The sequence below is a fragment of the Bombus fervidus genome, chromosome 4 (genome assembly GCF_041682495.2).
Source record: "Bombus fervidus isolate BK054 chromosome 4, iyBomFerv1, whole genome shotgun sequence".
NCBI lineage: Eukaryota > Metazoa > Arthropoda > Insecta > Hymenoptera > Apidae > Bombus > Bombus fervidus.
The window spans coordinates 10,878,281-10,894,205 of record NC_091520.1 but is presented as its reverse complement, the minus strand read 5'-3'; positions in this window follow the sequence as shown (position 1 = coordinate 10,894,205).

The window sequence follows — 15,925 nt, the reverse complement described above, 5'->3', positions numbered from 1 at the left end:
AGGCAAAATCCGTGCATCTACGTACGTACAGATCGTAGCTCGCGGCATGAGACAGAACGGCAAGTTTCTTTTTCAAATATCGTTGAGAAACATGCGAGGCTTTAGGCAATTAGTGCTCATTGAGGTTATCGAGCGTGATAGAACGCTGGATAAGATAAAATACAAATATGTTGGTTCGAGCATCGTAGTAGCGTACGATGAAAAAGTGTTGGTCGAATTAACTTGTTTCATTTTGCAAGAGCTCGTTTTATATCATTTATCAGAAATTCAATTAATCCAGTAGCGTAAATTTTTCTATTCAAATTGGCTAGTATATAAACGCATAATATTCGTTGCATCTAAATTTTCTCGTCTTCTCAAACCACGGATCGTTATCATACTTTCGCCAAGTTGAACGATGCAAACAATTGTCCCCATCTCGAGATCGCTTTACACTGTCTCCTTCTCATCCACCCCCGTCACCAGAGATCGCAACCTGCGACGCATAATAATTCGCGTCAGCGTCGTTTTATCGCGTTAACGCGACCTCTCTGTCTCATCCTGTGCTTTCCCACCCTTTTGGCAGCGATCACCCTATCCAGTCTACCGTTAGCCAGCACGGGGAAAACTCGTAGGTAGGAAAGAGCGAACGAAGCCGTGGTACGAGGAGTTCGTTGGCGGATGCCAAGGAAACTGTCCAGTTTCTCGCGATTTTACCTGAACGCTTCCTCCCGGTGGAGTTTCCGCAACGATTCATCGTCTCTGTTCCCTTCGGTTTCTCTATCTCGGCGCACTCGTAACTAGTCCCATTCGCCGCGTCTTTGTCTTCGTCCCTTTGCCTTTTGTCTCTCTGTCCACGTTTCTCGTCCCTTTTCATCGTTTCATTCTCGTATCCGCCTTTCTCTGTTGACGTCATCCCGAAACTCAGAGGGGATCGGCCTATCCGACCGCAGGATGGACTGGATACAGAACGGGATACGGTCAGGCCAGGTCTGTTACCGTGGTAACGCGATACAGAAACTAAATTCCGTATGTACCGTCGACTAAGTGCACCTCTGACCAAAATTTCCCTACCTAAGCAAACGTTACGTTAACACTTAAACGGGATTTTGCAATTAATGCCGCTGGTTACGCGTACACGCGCACGCTGTAAATAAAACGCGATCCCTCCAACCCTCTGTTCGTGCTTCGGCCTTTGTGTATTATTCCGTGTTTGGTCTGCGCCTATCTGCGTGTCCCCGCACCGCGAAAACACCGATCCTCCTTTCACGATCCTTGTTCCGGTTCCTGGTTCCAGTGGAGCTTCCCGAAGGTACTCGTCTGTGTTTTACCGTCTGCAGTAATTCAATAAGGCGATGTAAAAATATTACTGTCGAAACTTGGTGAACTCGAGAAGATTCGTGTGAATGATGAACGATGAAGAATCGAGCGAATTTTTATACCAAAGTATCGACAACGAGAGAGAAGTAACGAGGGGAAATAGGATGCACAGTGCCACGTGGAAATTTGCCTGCGCGTGGCAAGGATGTGTGTTGTGCGTGTGAGATATCTACGACTACAAATATGATTGAGAAGTGGGAGGGGAGTTCTGTGGAAATAGTTGCAATTTTTGATACTTTACATACGTTTGCATATAACCTATGCATCTTTGCTCTTCCAAATTTGTTACAAAGATAGACATAGTTAAATAAATAGAATTCTATAGTTTCATTTTTATATTTAACAGATGAAAACCTAGCACCATCTCCGTAACGTCGTAGGAAATTCAAGAGATCTCTGTCTTTAGATTCGGCATTTCCTTTTAGCTTTTTCTTTAGATAGCGTCAAGCGGCAAAAAAATATTCTACGAGCGGTAACCACGATAGCAGGGAAAGTCGCGCTAAAAATTACATTTTCACGCTTGGCACAAAGCCTCACCCTCGAGGGTACGTATCGCTCCCGATTCCGGCGGTTGCACGCACGCGAGCGTTTTCTCGCCCCCACCCGGTTATTCAAGCGTCACGGGAAGGGTATCCGGAACGAAATCTCTGCAGACACGTCGTTTCAACGTTCAGGGTATCCGGAATTCTGGTACCGGAACGAGAACGCAGCTGAAAGACAGGCACCTCCCATCCCTCAACGCTGGTAGGCTCTTCATGCGCCGCGACAAGACGAGAATCGCCCTCGTGAAAGCGGCTGCCGCTTCGTTTGCGCTCGAAAGATGAAAAAATCCCATGGTAAAATTCGGCCTTCGAGTTGTGAACTGCGCGGTTCGCTCGACCACGAGTGGAACACACGGCCGAATTGCCTTCGCCTTTGACGAATTTACTCGTCTATGGGGCTAGTCATCGCGTAAAAATCGCCGCTTTTTGTCAGCCTCCCGCATCGACTCTTTTTATACAAACGGGAGGAGAAAGAGTTTTTTGTGCTCTCTTTTAGGCAGATTATTTCTTAGAGATAGGGGTTGCCATGAATTGAATGGCTGAGTGATTTGGTAAAAGTTCGGGGACTGAAAATGGAATGTGAATGTGTGCTGCTTCGTGATGTGAATGATGGCTTTGCTATTTTCAATACTTTCGATAACTGGTATTGATCGAGTAGTTGCAATAGTCGAGTCTTTTTTGGTAATTTTAACTTGACGGTTGAGTCTTGTTAAAAATGTGCTCGACAGTAGTAACCACGTCATCTAATGGAATTCGAGTTGGTTTCTTGCGCTATTCAATTATTCGACAAAGTCATTTTCACCGTCTTTATTAAGTGAATCACGGGGCTCCGTTTCGATGAATCGTTGAATTTCGTCGTAATGAAATCCCCTTCGACTATATTCTGCTCTCAAAATTGAGAAATTCTTTATCCAATTTATCCGATCATTACGCAGCGAAGAAAAACATAAAACAAACTTACAGAACCCTCAACAATGCTCATCTCCTTATTTACTAAATAAACTTGTGTCGTAAACCGAGTTCCCGCGTGACAAACTTTCTATATTACGTCGAAACGTGCGCTAAATCGTCCAATTTCTCGCGACACACTCAATTTCATCCAATATGGGAAACATTTCGCTAAGCAGAAACGGCTGAGCCTTCACGAATTCTTCGAGGTATCAATCGGCGAATTAATTCGCAAGCGTAGCACGGAAGTCAGTTTCCCTAGTCGGCGGCAAGAACTTGTTATTCCAAGCGTTTACACGGGGCCGGAAGTTTTTTAATCCGTGGAGCGCAACGGCATTTTGGAGGATGCTTTGGTCGCGAGATTTCTCGTCAAGACACGCCACGTCGTTGCTTCCGGGATCCTTCCTCGCCGTACCGAAAGTTCGCCGACGTCTCGGGGCAAAGTAGCCAAAGAGACGTCGACTCGCGTCGCTCGTTTCGACTTAATCGGGCCGAACTTTTTCCTTCCACGGGCAAAACCGTGTCTCCCGTCTCGCAGTGGCCCGCATTCCTCCCCTTCCGGTGTCTGGCGGCTGGTTCCACTTCGGCTGGCCCGTCTACCGAAAAACTTTTTACGCGATGAAACAATCGACGCGTTCACGGAATCGACAAATCCAGCGTGAAAATCGCGCCAGAGCAAAATTCCGTGTCTCAGACGTTTTTTGCAATGGATGGACAGTCGCTAGTCGCCGTTGCTTCGAGGAAATTGACGTTCCGCTTTTCGACGAAAGCTGCTCCTGTTCGATTGTAGCCGGAAACCGGAGATCAGACCGTGGCCTCGCTTCTCCAGATATTGTTCTACACGCGCATCCTCCTTCTCTTTGACGATACCAAAGTTTTAAGGGATTTGATGGATCCCTTTGTGGATTTCTTGCTTTGTGGGTCCATTTTGGCTTTGTTTGTGATTGAGAATCGATGATATTGGAGAGAATCTTTGTGCGAGGCGTCACTTGTACATACAGATATAGATTTTGTCATACGATATCGTTCAAATAGTACACTGTACGATTATTTATGTGAGAACGACAAGAACCGAACACGAGATTCGATTGATAGTTACGACCCAGCGTTAGGTCGAAATGTTTAAAGAAATCATAATTCGATGGGTTAAGAACAACCTGCTGATAAGGTCTTTTTTACAACAACTTCTGTTCGGAATATTCCTATTTTTAATCCAAGTTAAAGAATTCAAGAAAGGAGAGTGTAAATTGTTCGAAGCTGAAGACGCTCGTTGCTTCCTTGTGCGAGACAGGTGGCACGACTCGATTAAACGGTGCGGATGAAAAAAGCGAGAACTTCATCTCGGTTAACTCGTCGTTAATACATCGCGATTCGGAAGAAGAAGAAGGAAGCTGAGTAAAAAAGAAAGGAAAGGAAGGAAGATGAGGGGAAAGAGGAAAATCGAATGGTGCTGCTGGAAATCTCTCGAGCGAAAGTTCGCGGCGAAAGAGGAAAAATTCTCGATCGAAAGCTCGAGGCGGGCCGGCGTTGAGTCGAGTCGAACAAAAAGCTTGAAAGCATCTGCTCGTTCACGCCGCGGTAAGATTAAAAAGTTCTTCGATCGGCGAAGAGCTCGCGACAATATTACTCGCCGAGTGGCTCTGACAAACGAACGCGTGTGCACGCTCGAGAACTGACTCGTAATACGACCTCGTTACAAGAACGTTTTCATTCCGTGGAATATGAAACGTTGAATGGGAACGCGAATTTCGCCTACATACGTTTTGTACGTATTTTATTCTGACAATAGTGTCTCTCGTGTAAGACGTTGGTTGATAGTAACTTAATGCTGAAGATGTGAGTGATGTAGTTGTGCTCTACTGTTCATAATTATTCGAACGATGCATTTCTTATTACATAAGTTTGTACCTAACTTCGGCTGTAAAAGACGAGTAAGGATTTCTTGCTGTTTGTAAAACATATGCTGCATTATTCGAGCAATGCACACTTTCGTTTCCGTTATATCATTTTTTAGGAACGACAGATCGTTGTTAGAAAGACAACGCGGTATATACTTTTCTTGACTACGTTTTCCTTGACTTTTATGCGATAAGTTTTACAACGTTAAAATTAAAATATCTTTTAAACCAAGCATTTTTTCGATTTAAGTATCTTAATACGATTTTTCAGAGAAATAAAAAATGAATAGGATGGTGTATAAAAAATATACGGTTCCACTGAAGAAGATTGAGTTAGCTTTGAGATCACCTGGAAGCCGCCACCTACGACGTCGCCGTATACATGAAAAGATTTTACTTCTGGAACGGTGTATTTTTTGTTCGATCGATTTTTTCCTATTTCTTTCCGCTTTGGAGAAATCTTAATCGATCGTTTTATAAAAGTTACCCGGTATGTGTTCCAAAGTCTAATTATTCAAGCAACGTGCATTGACTACTGAGTAATCACAAGCAGAGAATATTGGTTCTTCGAGTGTCTCGAATTAATTAAAAATAATTTTATTTTCTCAGAAAACGATAATGCTTTTTTCTACCTGATTCCAAGAAATTTATGATATCATGATAGACTAGTCGCAAGAAAGGTTTAATATGATTCATAGAACGATACGCACTGTGACTCATAGTAGCTCATTCAGTCATGGAATTCGTCACGTAAACGATTGTAACAAAATCAACACGTAGAATTCTCCGGAAGTCCAAAATATCTGTCGAGGTAGACGACAAGATTAGAAATTTGCTTTTTCATCCACATCCATGCAATTTCAATCTTTCCGCAACAAGTTTCCCAAGTGCTACGAACCGTGACCAATAAAAAGGTCCGCAACAAATGGCGCCATAAGATGTATAATAAAATTCGTACGCGGCAGAAGGCGTGGTGAAGTCTCGCGTTTATGACGCGTACGCTCGAGACAGATGGTCAGGTAAAATAAAAGTGCTTGGATAATGCGAGCGATTCTTTCCGAATCTCGTAAATCCACCAGACTCGACCGACTGACGCCACCGAAGAAACTTCATATCGAGCTTAAATGTTGGAACGTTGTCAATGTGCTAGACAGAACGTTAGAAGGTTCGTCACGTTTCCATTTCACCTTGAAATTTCGCTTGAAGTTAAATAGTTCGGAATTAAAAACGAAAATGTCGGAAAAAGAAAGAAAAAGCGTGAAAAAATTCAGGATTTTGTTATCGAAAAAGCATTAAGATCGAATTTCGAAAGAACGAAAAGAGTTGCCCGTTATTCCAGGATCGTTTACCTCGGAGAATCGAACGAGAGTGACGAGGGCAATTTGTCAAAGGGAATTCGGGCCAATTAATGGTATCGACGTTCGACGTTCCGCGTGAAAAGTGATGACGTACGCTTATTAATTGTGCGTCAGCGTAAATACAAATACGACGGTGGCGTGGAACGTCCGCGGGAAAAGTTTCGGCTACGGTCGTGTTGGTATATCGATTAAACCGTAATTATTCCGCGGAAATTGCGTCCGATAGTTGTAAACATAATTTTGGCTGTGGTCAACGTACGGCCAACTTTATTCGAATCGATACAATTTGAAATAGACGACTTCCTGCTTGCTTCCCACTCTCCCTTCACCCATTTCGTGTCTCCTTCTTTTTCGCGAAATATTAATTAAACCCGTAAAATATCGGCGCGGCATGTAATCGAATCGCAATGGCTGGGTAAGTTTAAATTACGCGTGCGTGGAAAACGATGTATGCATGCGGAATTTAATTGACGATTAGATCGAACAACATATTTATTTACATAGAGTAATTAAATTTTCAGTTTAGGTTCCTTCCAACCCTCGTCAATTATAATATCGCTTATGACTGAAAAGCGTGCTGGAAAAATTGCTGATACGCGTTTGTGGTAAACACAACGTGGAATCTAATGTATCTTCTAATTATATGGCGGAATTGTTATAAAGTTTCTATTCATTTTATAAACGTAAAAAGAAGAAGGTTTCTTTCCTTTTTAAGAGCCCCAGATATTGTAACATTTGATACATTATAATTATCAATTGAGAGGTGAAAACCGAAATTTCTAAAAGGATTCCGATTCCCAACGCAATTCATACAAATCAAAATTTTGTCTTCTGAATGCATTTCCCAGAAAGTTGCACAATAGAAAAAGGATTGCGACTAAAAATTTCCACGATTAATAAAATTACGGTATTCGGTAAAAATACTGGCGATTATATCTGCAACTCGATTGCTGATCTTCTTAAGTGAAAAGGAACTTTTTGCAACGTATTCGTCCACTTTTGCGATCGAAATGATGTTCCTAAGTCCCCGAGATATTTCAATTCCGTCGATTCTTAAGAAAAAAAGCTCGATAAGAGGCGGCCGACCTAGATTTCAGACGTTGCGTTGTCGGCGGGATCCGATTCACGGCGACGAGAAATCGATCGAGCCAGTCAGTTTTCCAAGTAAAATGAAGACACGAGACGTGTCGTCGGAAGGGAAATCCTTTCCATTATTTACCACCGAGTATGCTAGCTCTAGAAATAGACGTGTCTCGATGCGCGCTGCCTCACGAGGTTAGGTGAGTTTCGAAAAGTCACCGATCCGGATCTGGGTAATCGATCCACCGATACCATATGGAGTTCCACTCTTGCATTGACATTATCAATTTTCGTGTCGTGAAAGCTTTAACTTATTGAATAAATATTTCAATACTTAATAACTTACTGTCTTCAATTAAATTCATTACGAGGAATTCTATTGAATTGGTAGGAAAATTATTATATCCTTCTTTATGAGAACTTTATTACTTGAACACGAAGTAAGCTCGACTAATATTATTAATCTTCTTATAGGTTTCGAATTTATTTCTACTTAAAGCATTCCGTAATATAATCTGAATAAATGATAATTAAAGTTTCCTTATGCAATTCCTTAATCTCTTTTGAACACGCGAAACTTGTCCCAATGGAACTTCCTGTTAACGAGATACGTATCGATAATTTTTCAGGATACACTTGCACTCACAGTAAACTACTAAGCGAATTCATAAAAATAAACGAATAACTGTTAACTATTTATAACGTGACAGCATAGAAAATAATAATCTCGATCATAACTTGAAGATACCGTTACATTTACTGGTAATAAATCATAACAGAAAGGGATTCCGTTTTTGTGGGGAGCTTAATACGAGAGAACGAGAATTATCTATTTAAAAAATAAGTACAAAGTAACGCAAAAAGGTTCGCGAACATCAAAGAATAATGGGTCAGAAGAGGTTCGCTCATTCTCGCCGTTATCCTTCTTCCGTTTGCAAGCCGAAAATCGTGTCAGACAACGAAGGATCGTCCAGCGGAACGCTTTCCATCAAGGCACTCCACCGCGGTGAGATATTTTCCATCAACACGACGGAGGTCCCTTCGTGTTTTCCGGCAACCTTTCATTACCCTCGTCACACGAATCTGTTTCAGTCCTCAGCTCCGCACTTTCCCGGGGCATTAACGCGTGAAACCCGACGGGGGCGGTCTACCATCACCCTCTTCCCTCTGGATTTATACGAGCCACGCCGTCAAGACACGACCAACAATAGGAATTTCGGAAACCAGCAAGGTTTCTACCGTCGAGCAAACTCGCGAACCGATAGTTTCCTTGTTCAAGGGCTGATCGTTGAAGGGTTAACGATATATTTGTTTTCCTGATATCTCCTTATAGCTAGGTTTTGAGGGTTCGATGTCAGTTCTAATTTAGAAGGACGTGCGGATATTAATTGTGGATTATAAATCATAGTAGTGTATGTTGATTAGATTTTTATAAATATTCCTTTCATAATTGAAGTGTTGTCATAAACGTGTTTTTTTTTTCTTAAGCACTTGTATGAAAAATTACTCTATTAAGCGATAATACGAATATCTTCATAATAGATATAATAATTGTAGTAAACCTAGTAACAATTCCAAAAGCATTTTTAAATGCTAGTAAAAAAAGTGTAAAGAAGATTGATCTATAGAGAACAGGAGATTTGAATATTTATACCATCATACACCCCACAAAGGTTTTTATCTTTCTTTCTTTTTCACTCTTCTAGAAACGTAAATGGCCCTATTCCTCAAAAAACCACCTCATTCATGAAAAAAGCTGTTCACTAAAAGCCAACACTGCTACCACACTTATGTATCTTCTTCTCTTACACGAGGCATTCATCGTGCAACTGCAGTTTACCGAGTATGTTCCCCTGAATCGTGGCACATAAACAGAACAGAGGATAGCAAAGAAGGAAGATCAAAAGCCAGGGCGGCTCTTCTGTCTCTCGGAAATCCTCTAATAAACAAAGAAAAGCCTTAACCAAACCGTCGAGTACCTACATTGAGCTAAGACTCTGGTCCAAATTTCTTGCATCCTTCCGGAACACGTTCTACGATGTGAAACGTTCCCCGGAAGTGACAATCAAGAAGCTGGTTCTCGGAAGATATCCGAGGAAAAAATTTCACGATGAGAAACCATCTCGTCTCTGATGTCCATTCTCGGCTAAAAGTGATCAAGTAGCTGGTGAGCGTTTCAAAGCGACCAACATCCGGTTTCCTCTCTTTCTCCAACTTTCCTCTTGGGACTCCAAGGCCCCGTGTTTACGTTAATTAGCTCGCTGAAACCGCGCCACCGGCTGCAAAGGGAACGAGTACGTGTATACGAGACTCACGGAACGAGACTGATCTCTTCTTTACTAGGTGTTCCAACGTTGGCAAACGTTGCTACTGATAATCCCGACTGTTTACGAGAGTGACTCTTCTCTGTTTGGCAATTCGTGGCCATAGTAAATCAACTAAGATTCGCGTAGCAGAAGATTTGATAATTTGTTTGGTGGTCGTACGGTTGACTTTGAGTAAAACTTAATGGAGATTGTAAATTTAATGAATTTATTGCGAGAGAAATTGCGTAAGATTATTTGAAATAGTAGGATATTAAGTGGGCTTACTATAACTCGTCAAACTCGTTATCAGTTCAGTTTTTAATGGTCTGCGTCTAGAGATAGATTCCTGCTAGAAACAGGTTAATATAGCAAATAATTTACTCTTGAATCGGTGATCTCTACAAAGTGAATTTTTGCAAAAAATATCTCGCAATTTCTATACATATTTCAGATTCGTTTAAAATTTTCACAGTCTCATAATTTCATAAAGTATTCTATGAGTATTGAAAACTTTCACGAGCCATGCTATGTTTGATGCATCGAATGTATCAATTAATTAATTAGATTTTCTACTATTTTTTCCAGTCATAATCCTTGATTCTCCTCAGCTGAACGTTGAATTGAATATCAAAAGATGCGTGTTTCTTTATTTCTTACTTCATTCTGTTCTTTAATTAATTTCTTGTTTAATTGTTATTTCTTCGGTTGGATTCGATTATACTTTCGTTGTGTATATTTATTATGCCAGCGCTTAATATTCCGCGTACAAATCTGGTAAAGTAATGAGTAATCAAAATGTTTTCACAAATTAACAACGGAACTTTGTTCTCTTATTGTTCGCCGACGATAAATTCTTAGTCCGTTTCGCGAACCAAGTCTAAAAGGTCCCGACACCAAACTGCTCACTTTGAATACATAACTCTAAAACTTGCTCACCCGGTATCGACCTACTTTGCGGGATTAAAATTCCGTATCTGTCCTATAGTTCGACTACATTAAGTTGCATCGTACTTCAACCAACGTCTTGATCAATTCCCATTTCGAAGCACATTTTCAAAGACAATTAAGCGTTACGAGCAAATACGTTTCTTTGTAATAAATAAAAAGTAGATCGTAAAGGACACTTATAACAATCCTCAGTTCTCCCCTTCGTGGAAATACGACGTAGAAATATCAATTATCTTTGCTAGTAGCTTAGTGTCGATAGTTTTTCATAGAAATTGTCCTTCGATCGGAGATTAAGCAATTCGTGTCACGATATTTTTGTACTAACGCGAAAAACGCGAAAGTTAATAATGTTGGTTAATACTTCGCGGCGTTGATAAGACGCGACTTTATCGCACAGGCTTTATGGAATTCAGTTTTCCAAATTATGGAAAAGGAAGGCGATATGGGTTTATTTTCTTATATTTATATTCTTTGGGGTGTAAGTTGCCGCGTCTCATGAATGGCTGATCAGAAAGTATATTTCAAAATCATTGTACTCGCATGATATCGCGTGCAAAGGAAAGGATAATATTGCGATTTAAAAACATTAACTGTCAGCATGGCGCCTCGTGATGGATTCATGAGAGCAAAGCTGCCTATTGTGCAACAAGTTTTCTCCTTAACACACTTGCTTCTACTTGCGAAGATCTAGAAGATCTCACAAACCACAAATCTTCTTTACAATATCGTCAAATTTCCCGGTATCCCTTAGAAGAAAAGGAGCTTAGCCTTCCACCCCTAACCACCCCTTAACTGGAAGTTTCTATAATTTTCAACTGAATGTCTAATCATAAAGTGACATTAAAATCATATGAGTCCATAAATTAAGGAATTATTACAATTAAGAGATTAAGAATCCAAGTGACGAGACAAATCGTTTAACACGGTAAGAGCGTGAATGAAAGGAAATATATATCTCATGTCAACATTTCCCAAAATTCCACCAGCAACGTGCGATTCCCTAATCGGAAGTACTCCGTCGTGTCTGCCGTAAAACGCATTTGTTCTGTTTTTCTTGTAAACTTACCCTAATCTAAGAACCGTGTTTCAAAATACTTTTGTGGAAGGTAGCCACGAATCGAGTCTGTTCGTGGAATACGCATCTGAAATGAAAATACGCGGTGGCAAGATAGGCTGACACGGTGCCAAACGCGGGATCGTTTGTCCAGGAAGACGTTAAACGGGATATAAACGCGACGATTAATTCTCCAGCACGATTTTTCTACGGCCGGTTGGCCATTATCTGATTGGAACCAACGCGTTCCAGTCATTTTGGCCAGCAGCCGGCATATTTTCCCAATGTAACACGCGCTTTTTGGCTTTCTTGTAGCGTGAAATTTGTTTTACGAATCTGAGGGAGAGAATTTAAGAGACGCTGCCTCGCTTTGGATCGATAGAAACTACGTTGCGATAATGTAGATAATCTAACGATTACACTTTACGTCGTACGATAAATTTGATTCGAATTATTTCTGTTCCTACAAACGAAACGTATAGATTTTGAGCTGCGGTTATTTTTCATCGTTGTTATTGTGCGCGTTATTACGGTCTGTTGGCTGGAAACACAAGGCTATGCGTAGATTATCGCGTTATTAATAGTTGTTGATCTGAAGAGTGTTTGGTCGCAAGATAATCGATACATGGTGTAAAAGTCTTTGAATCGTTAATTGGTGTGAAAGAACCTTATATCGAAGAACTAACATTCTGTTTCAAAGATCTTGCGCTATCGAGAATCTTATCTACCGTCTTATTTAAAAAGAAGACATTAAATATTTAAACTACGTCTAATTTAAAAAGAAAATTAATTAACACTAGAACTACCGATAGTTAACACGAAGCTATTTCTACCCAAACCAGTCGGAATATCTGGTCTTTAAAAAATACGTAATAATAGAATATTTTTATATTTATCGATTTATTATTTTCTTACAGAAGGAATTCCATGTTCTGTAGTAAATTTTTGGTATTATTAATCCACCTGGGACCATGATCCCTAAACTATGGTTGACACATTTATAAAATTGTCGAACCAGCCATTTTGGCTGCTGTGGTATTTCTAGTGTTAGCATTTAGCGATCTAGCGATCGATCCGGAATTTTCCTGCTAACTGATATCATCATATTGAATGATTGGCAGTAAAAATTTAAAAAACGCGTGGGAAGTTGTATAAAACGAGGAAACTGGTTAATTGTGGTTCGATAAACAGATTGCAGGATCCTTTTACATTGTGACAAATACTACTCATTTTGACTGGTATTGGTATAAGTGGCCTTAATATAAAGTTATTTTAAGTTTGAATACATAAAAAACAAAATAAAATTCATTCTATTATTCTTTCAGTTATTGTTGCGAAAGTCATTACATCACTGCGGAAAGAAAATATAACATGAAGTAGGAATTTAAAAATAAAATTGTAAAACCGGTCAATTTGGCTGGTGTGATAGTTCTAGTGTTAACTACCAAAAATTTATTTCTAACGGAACGTACGTAAAAATGTCAATCTCTTTATATTTCGATCAATGTTGAAATTCAATTTTCCTAACCGGCGACGTTCTCACTTCGGAATTTATCCCATTTCACGTAGCTCCGTTTTAATCTTGGATCTTGTAAAATAAGGCAAACTCTGTTTATCATCCCTTTATCTGGTTTCCAATGAACTACTAAGCGACGAAGTAGCGAAATTTCCGAACGCCAATTACAAGGAAGTTCTTGTCGGAACTTAATTGCTACTTACCCGCGAGAATTATTACGACCACGGAACACGCTAACTTGCAAAGGAATCGGTGAATTTCCGTCGTGAAGCGATCGTCGAATCGTCGAGTCGTCGCACGATTGTCTAATATCGGGGCACACACGAGCGTGACAAATCCCAGATTACTTTCACGGCGAACAATACGGTACGGGATGCGTAGAGAGCGGAACCGAGCTGTTAATTTCCTGTCGCGGAAGCAAACAGGCGACAAGCCAGCTAGAAACAAAGGTTCGCGAGGGATCTTTACTCTGTACACGCCTCGACGCCCTCCCTCCCTCGACCCTATCGTCGGCCTGCCCTTTGTTTTTCCACTCCGTTATAATTCACTCTTAACTCACCGCGTTTCGTCGTTGCGGAGAAAAATGCCATCGACATTGTGACATCGTTTTCGAAACGGTGGTTAAATGCGAGTTGTGTTGTCGATGTAAACCGTGAATTTTCATATCTACCGGATCTGCACCGAATACATCTACCGGAATCTGTAACACAATAAACGTGCAAAATAGATTTTTGAACCAATCAGAATATTATAGCGAAAGAAAATGCAGTCGAACGTCAAATCGACTGGATAAAATAAAAAAATAAATTATGAAAGTGAAGATAAATTAGAAATTAACGAATACGTTTGGCGTTTCAAATGAAACAAATTTCTGTCACAATAAAACGTAATGAGACTAAACAGTTGGTGAAACAAATAGCAGCTAATAAATAGATTATTCAATCGTGAACAAGCATACTAGAAATTATATGTATTTTCATATACCATACACAAGTTTATTAGAACTACTAATAAAACAGAGCAGTAAACACGTCTATAGGAAACGAAACAAATTTTGCAGCTATGAAAATTAATTTCACCTCTCCGATATTATAATAAGTACTTTACTTTGAATATCTCGTATATCGTACGCCCATAGTCGAAGTGCGATATCAATAAAGAAAAATACCAGAAAGAAAAAAGAAAAGAAAAAAGAAAAAACAATTAATCATTTCGAAATTAAGAACAGATCTATCCCTGTTCTCAGACCTTATAATGATCCACTTTTTCCGGAAACAGCCATCTTCCTAGCCACGTTACATCTACTTTTTCACGTGGACAAAACACACGGACACCGCACCGTGGTCGGTGTGGCAAAAACGTTCCCAGCCGGTCGTTCATCGCGCAGAACGATCCTGTCCGTTTTTCAGAACATTTGTCGGCCGGTCACGAAACAGACCCGTCATTTTGTCGCCGGTCGTGTATCAGATCGTGCAACGGACGAGCATTGTATTCTCCTGCACGACTTTGTCCCCGTCCACCGGTGGTAATCGTTTAGCCCTTCCGCAATAGCGCGAATAGATCACGAACGATTATGAGAAACGCATGTTGCCTGTGTCCTGGTGTTAAGTAGGCCGCGAGTCGTAAAATTACAAGGCGCTGTCCCCCGTTTCATCGTAATTTCACGGACTATGGATCGTACTGATAACGGACCTCGTAACGCAGCAACACGGGTTCGAGACTTAATGAACGGAGTTGCGTCGATGGACGCTTGAATTTTCATGCAGCCACGACTCGACCTCGACCCTTTCCTTCTTCCACTTTGGGCGGAGAGAGGGCGGAAAGAACCGCGTGAACGCCTCGCGACAATTGCTCGTTTCCGGTTCGACCGGAGGTTTTGCACTTGGACACGAAGGTTTCGCGAACTTCGTGGCCTTGTGAACTGTCTTCGTCGAAGAATTTTAATCTTTTACGACCCTTTGTTCTTCTCTACGTTGCATTTGTTTTGTCGAAAGTTTGGAATTTTTCTTTTTGTGGGGACGTGATCGAGATAATTAAATATATTCGGTATGCTATAGGATGAGTTAAGATAAAGTTATGTTGAATTAACAAAGATATTTCTTTTAACGAAGAAAAAGAAAGACCACGCCAAAGAAGATGATAAAGCTTCAGCTTGCTTCGGTTTTAGAATGGTACATAGAGCGTTTTAAGCTAAACTAAATAATGAGGGAATAATAGATTTCTGATAGTTTGGAACTTTGAAGAATTTTCACTCTCAGAGCGATTAAACTTGGAATTATTAGCTGTTGCAGTGGATTCGTCGGTTGATCGAAAACGTTACGACTGTTGTTGCGAAGCGTGCGTGTTCTGATTCGGAACGAATGAATTCGCGGTCGGTTGTGGACGTTTCGACGAGCAAAGTTTCCAGCACAAGGAAATTTCCAATTCAGCTCGAAAGCCTCGTCACACGGAGATCAGTTAGGAAGTTTACCGATTACGTTTCCATTGCCTTATCAGATATTGGCCTTCCTGAGAGTGCACAAGTACTTGCTACTTCTGGACTTACGTTCGATCGGTTCTATCGACCAAATAAAAAGAGTTCGTGAGATACAGATACCTCGTATCAGCGAGATATATCAGAGGATTATTTTGCATAAATAATTAGCTATATCCCAGTCTTTATTTCGTAGTCTCAAGTTCTAACTTCAGTTTGATCTAAACAGATAAAAATACCAGAAACTGTCAAATTAAACAATGCGACACAATTTTATATAAAAATCTTCACCTCCGTACTATATATAATATCACTGCAACTCTTAAATTCTTCCAAATGATTCACGACAACCTTTAACAACGATTTTATATAAAACGAGATACGCAGGTACTTTGAACCCTCAAATTTTTCAGCCAACGTAATACACGCGTGTCACGTTATCC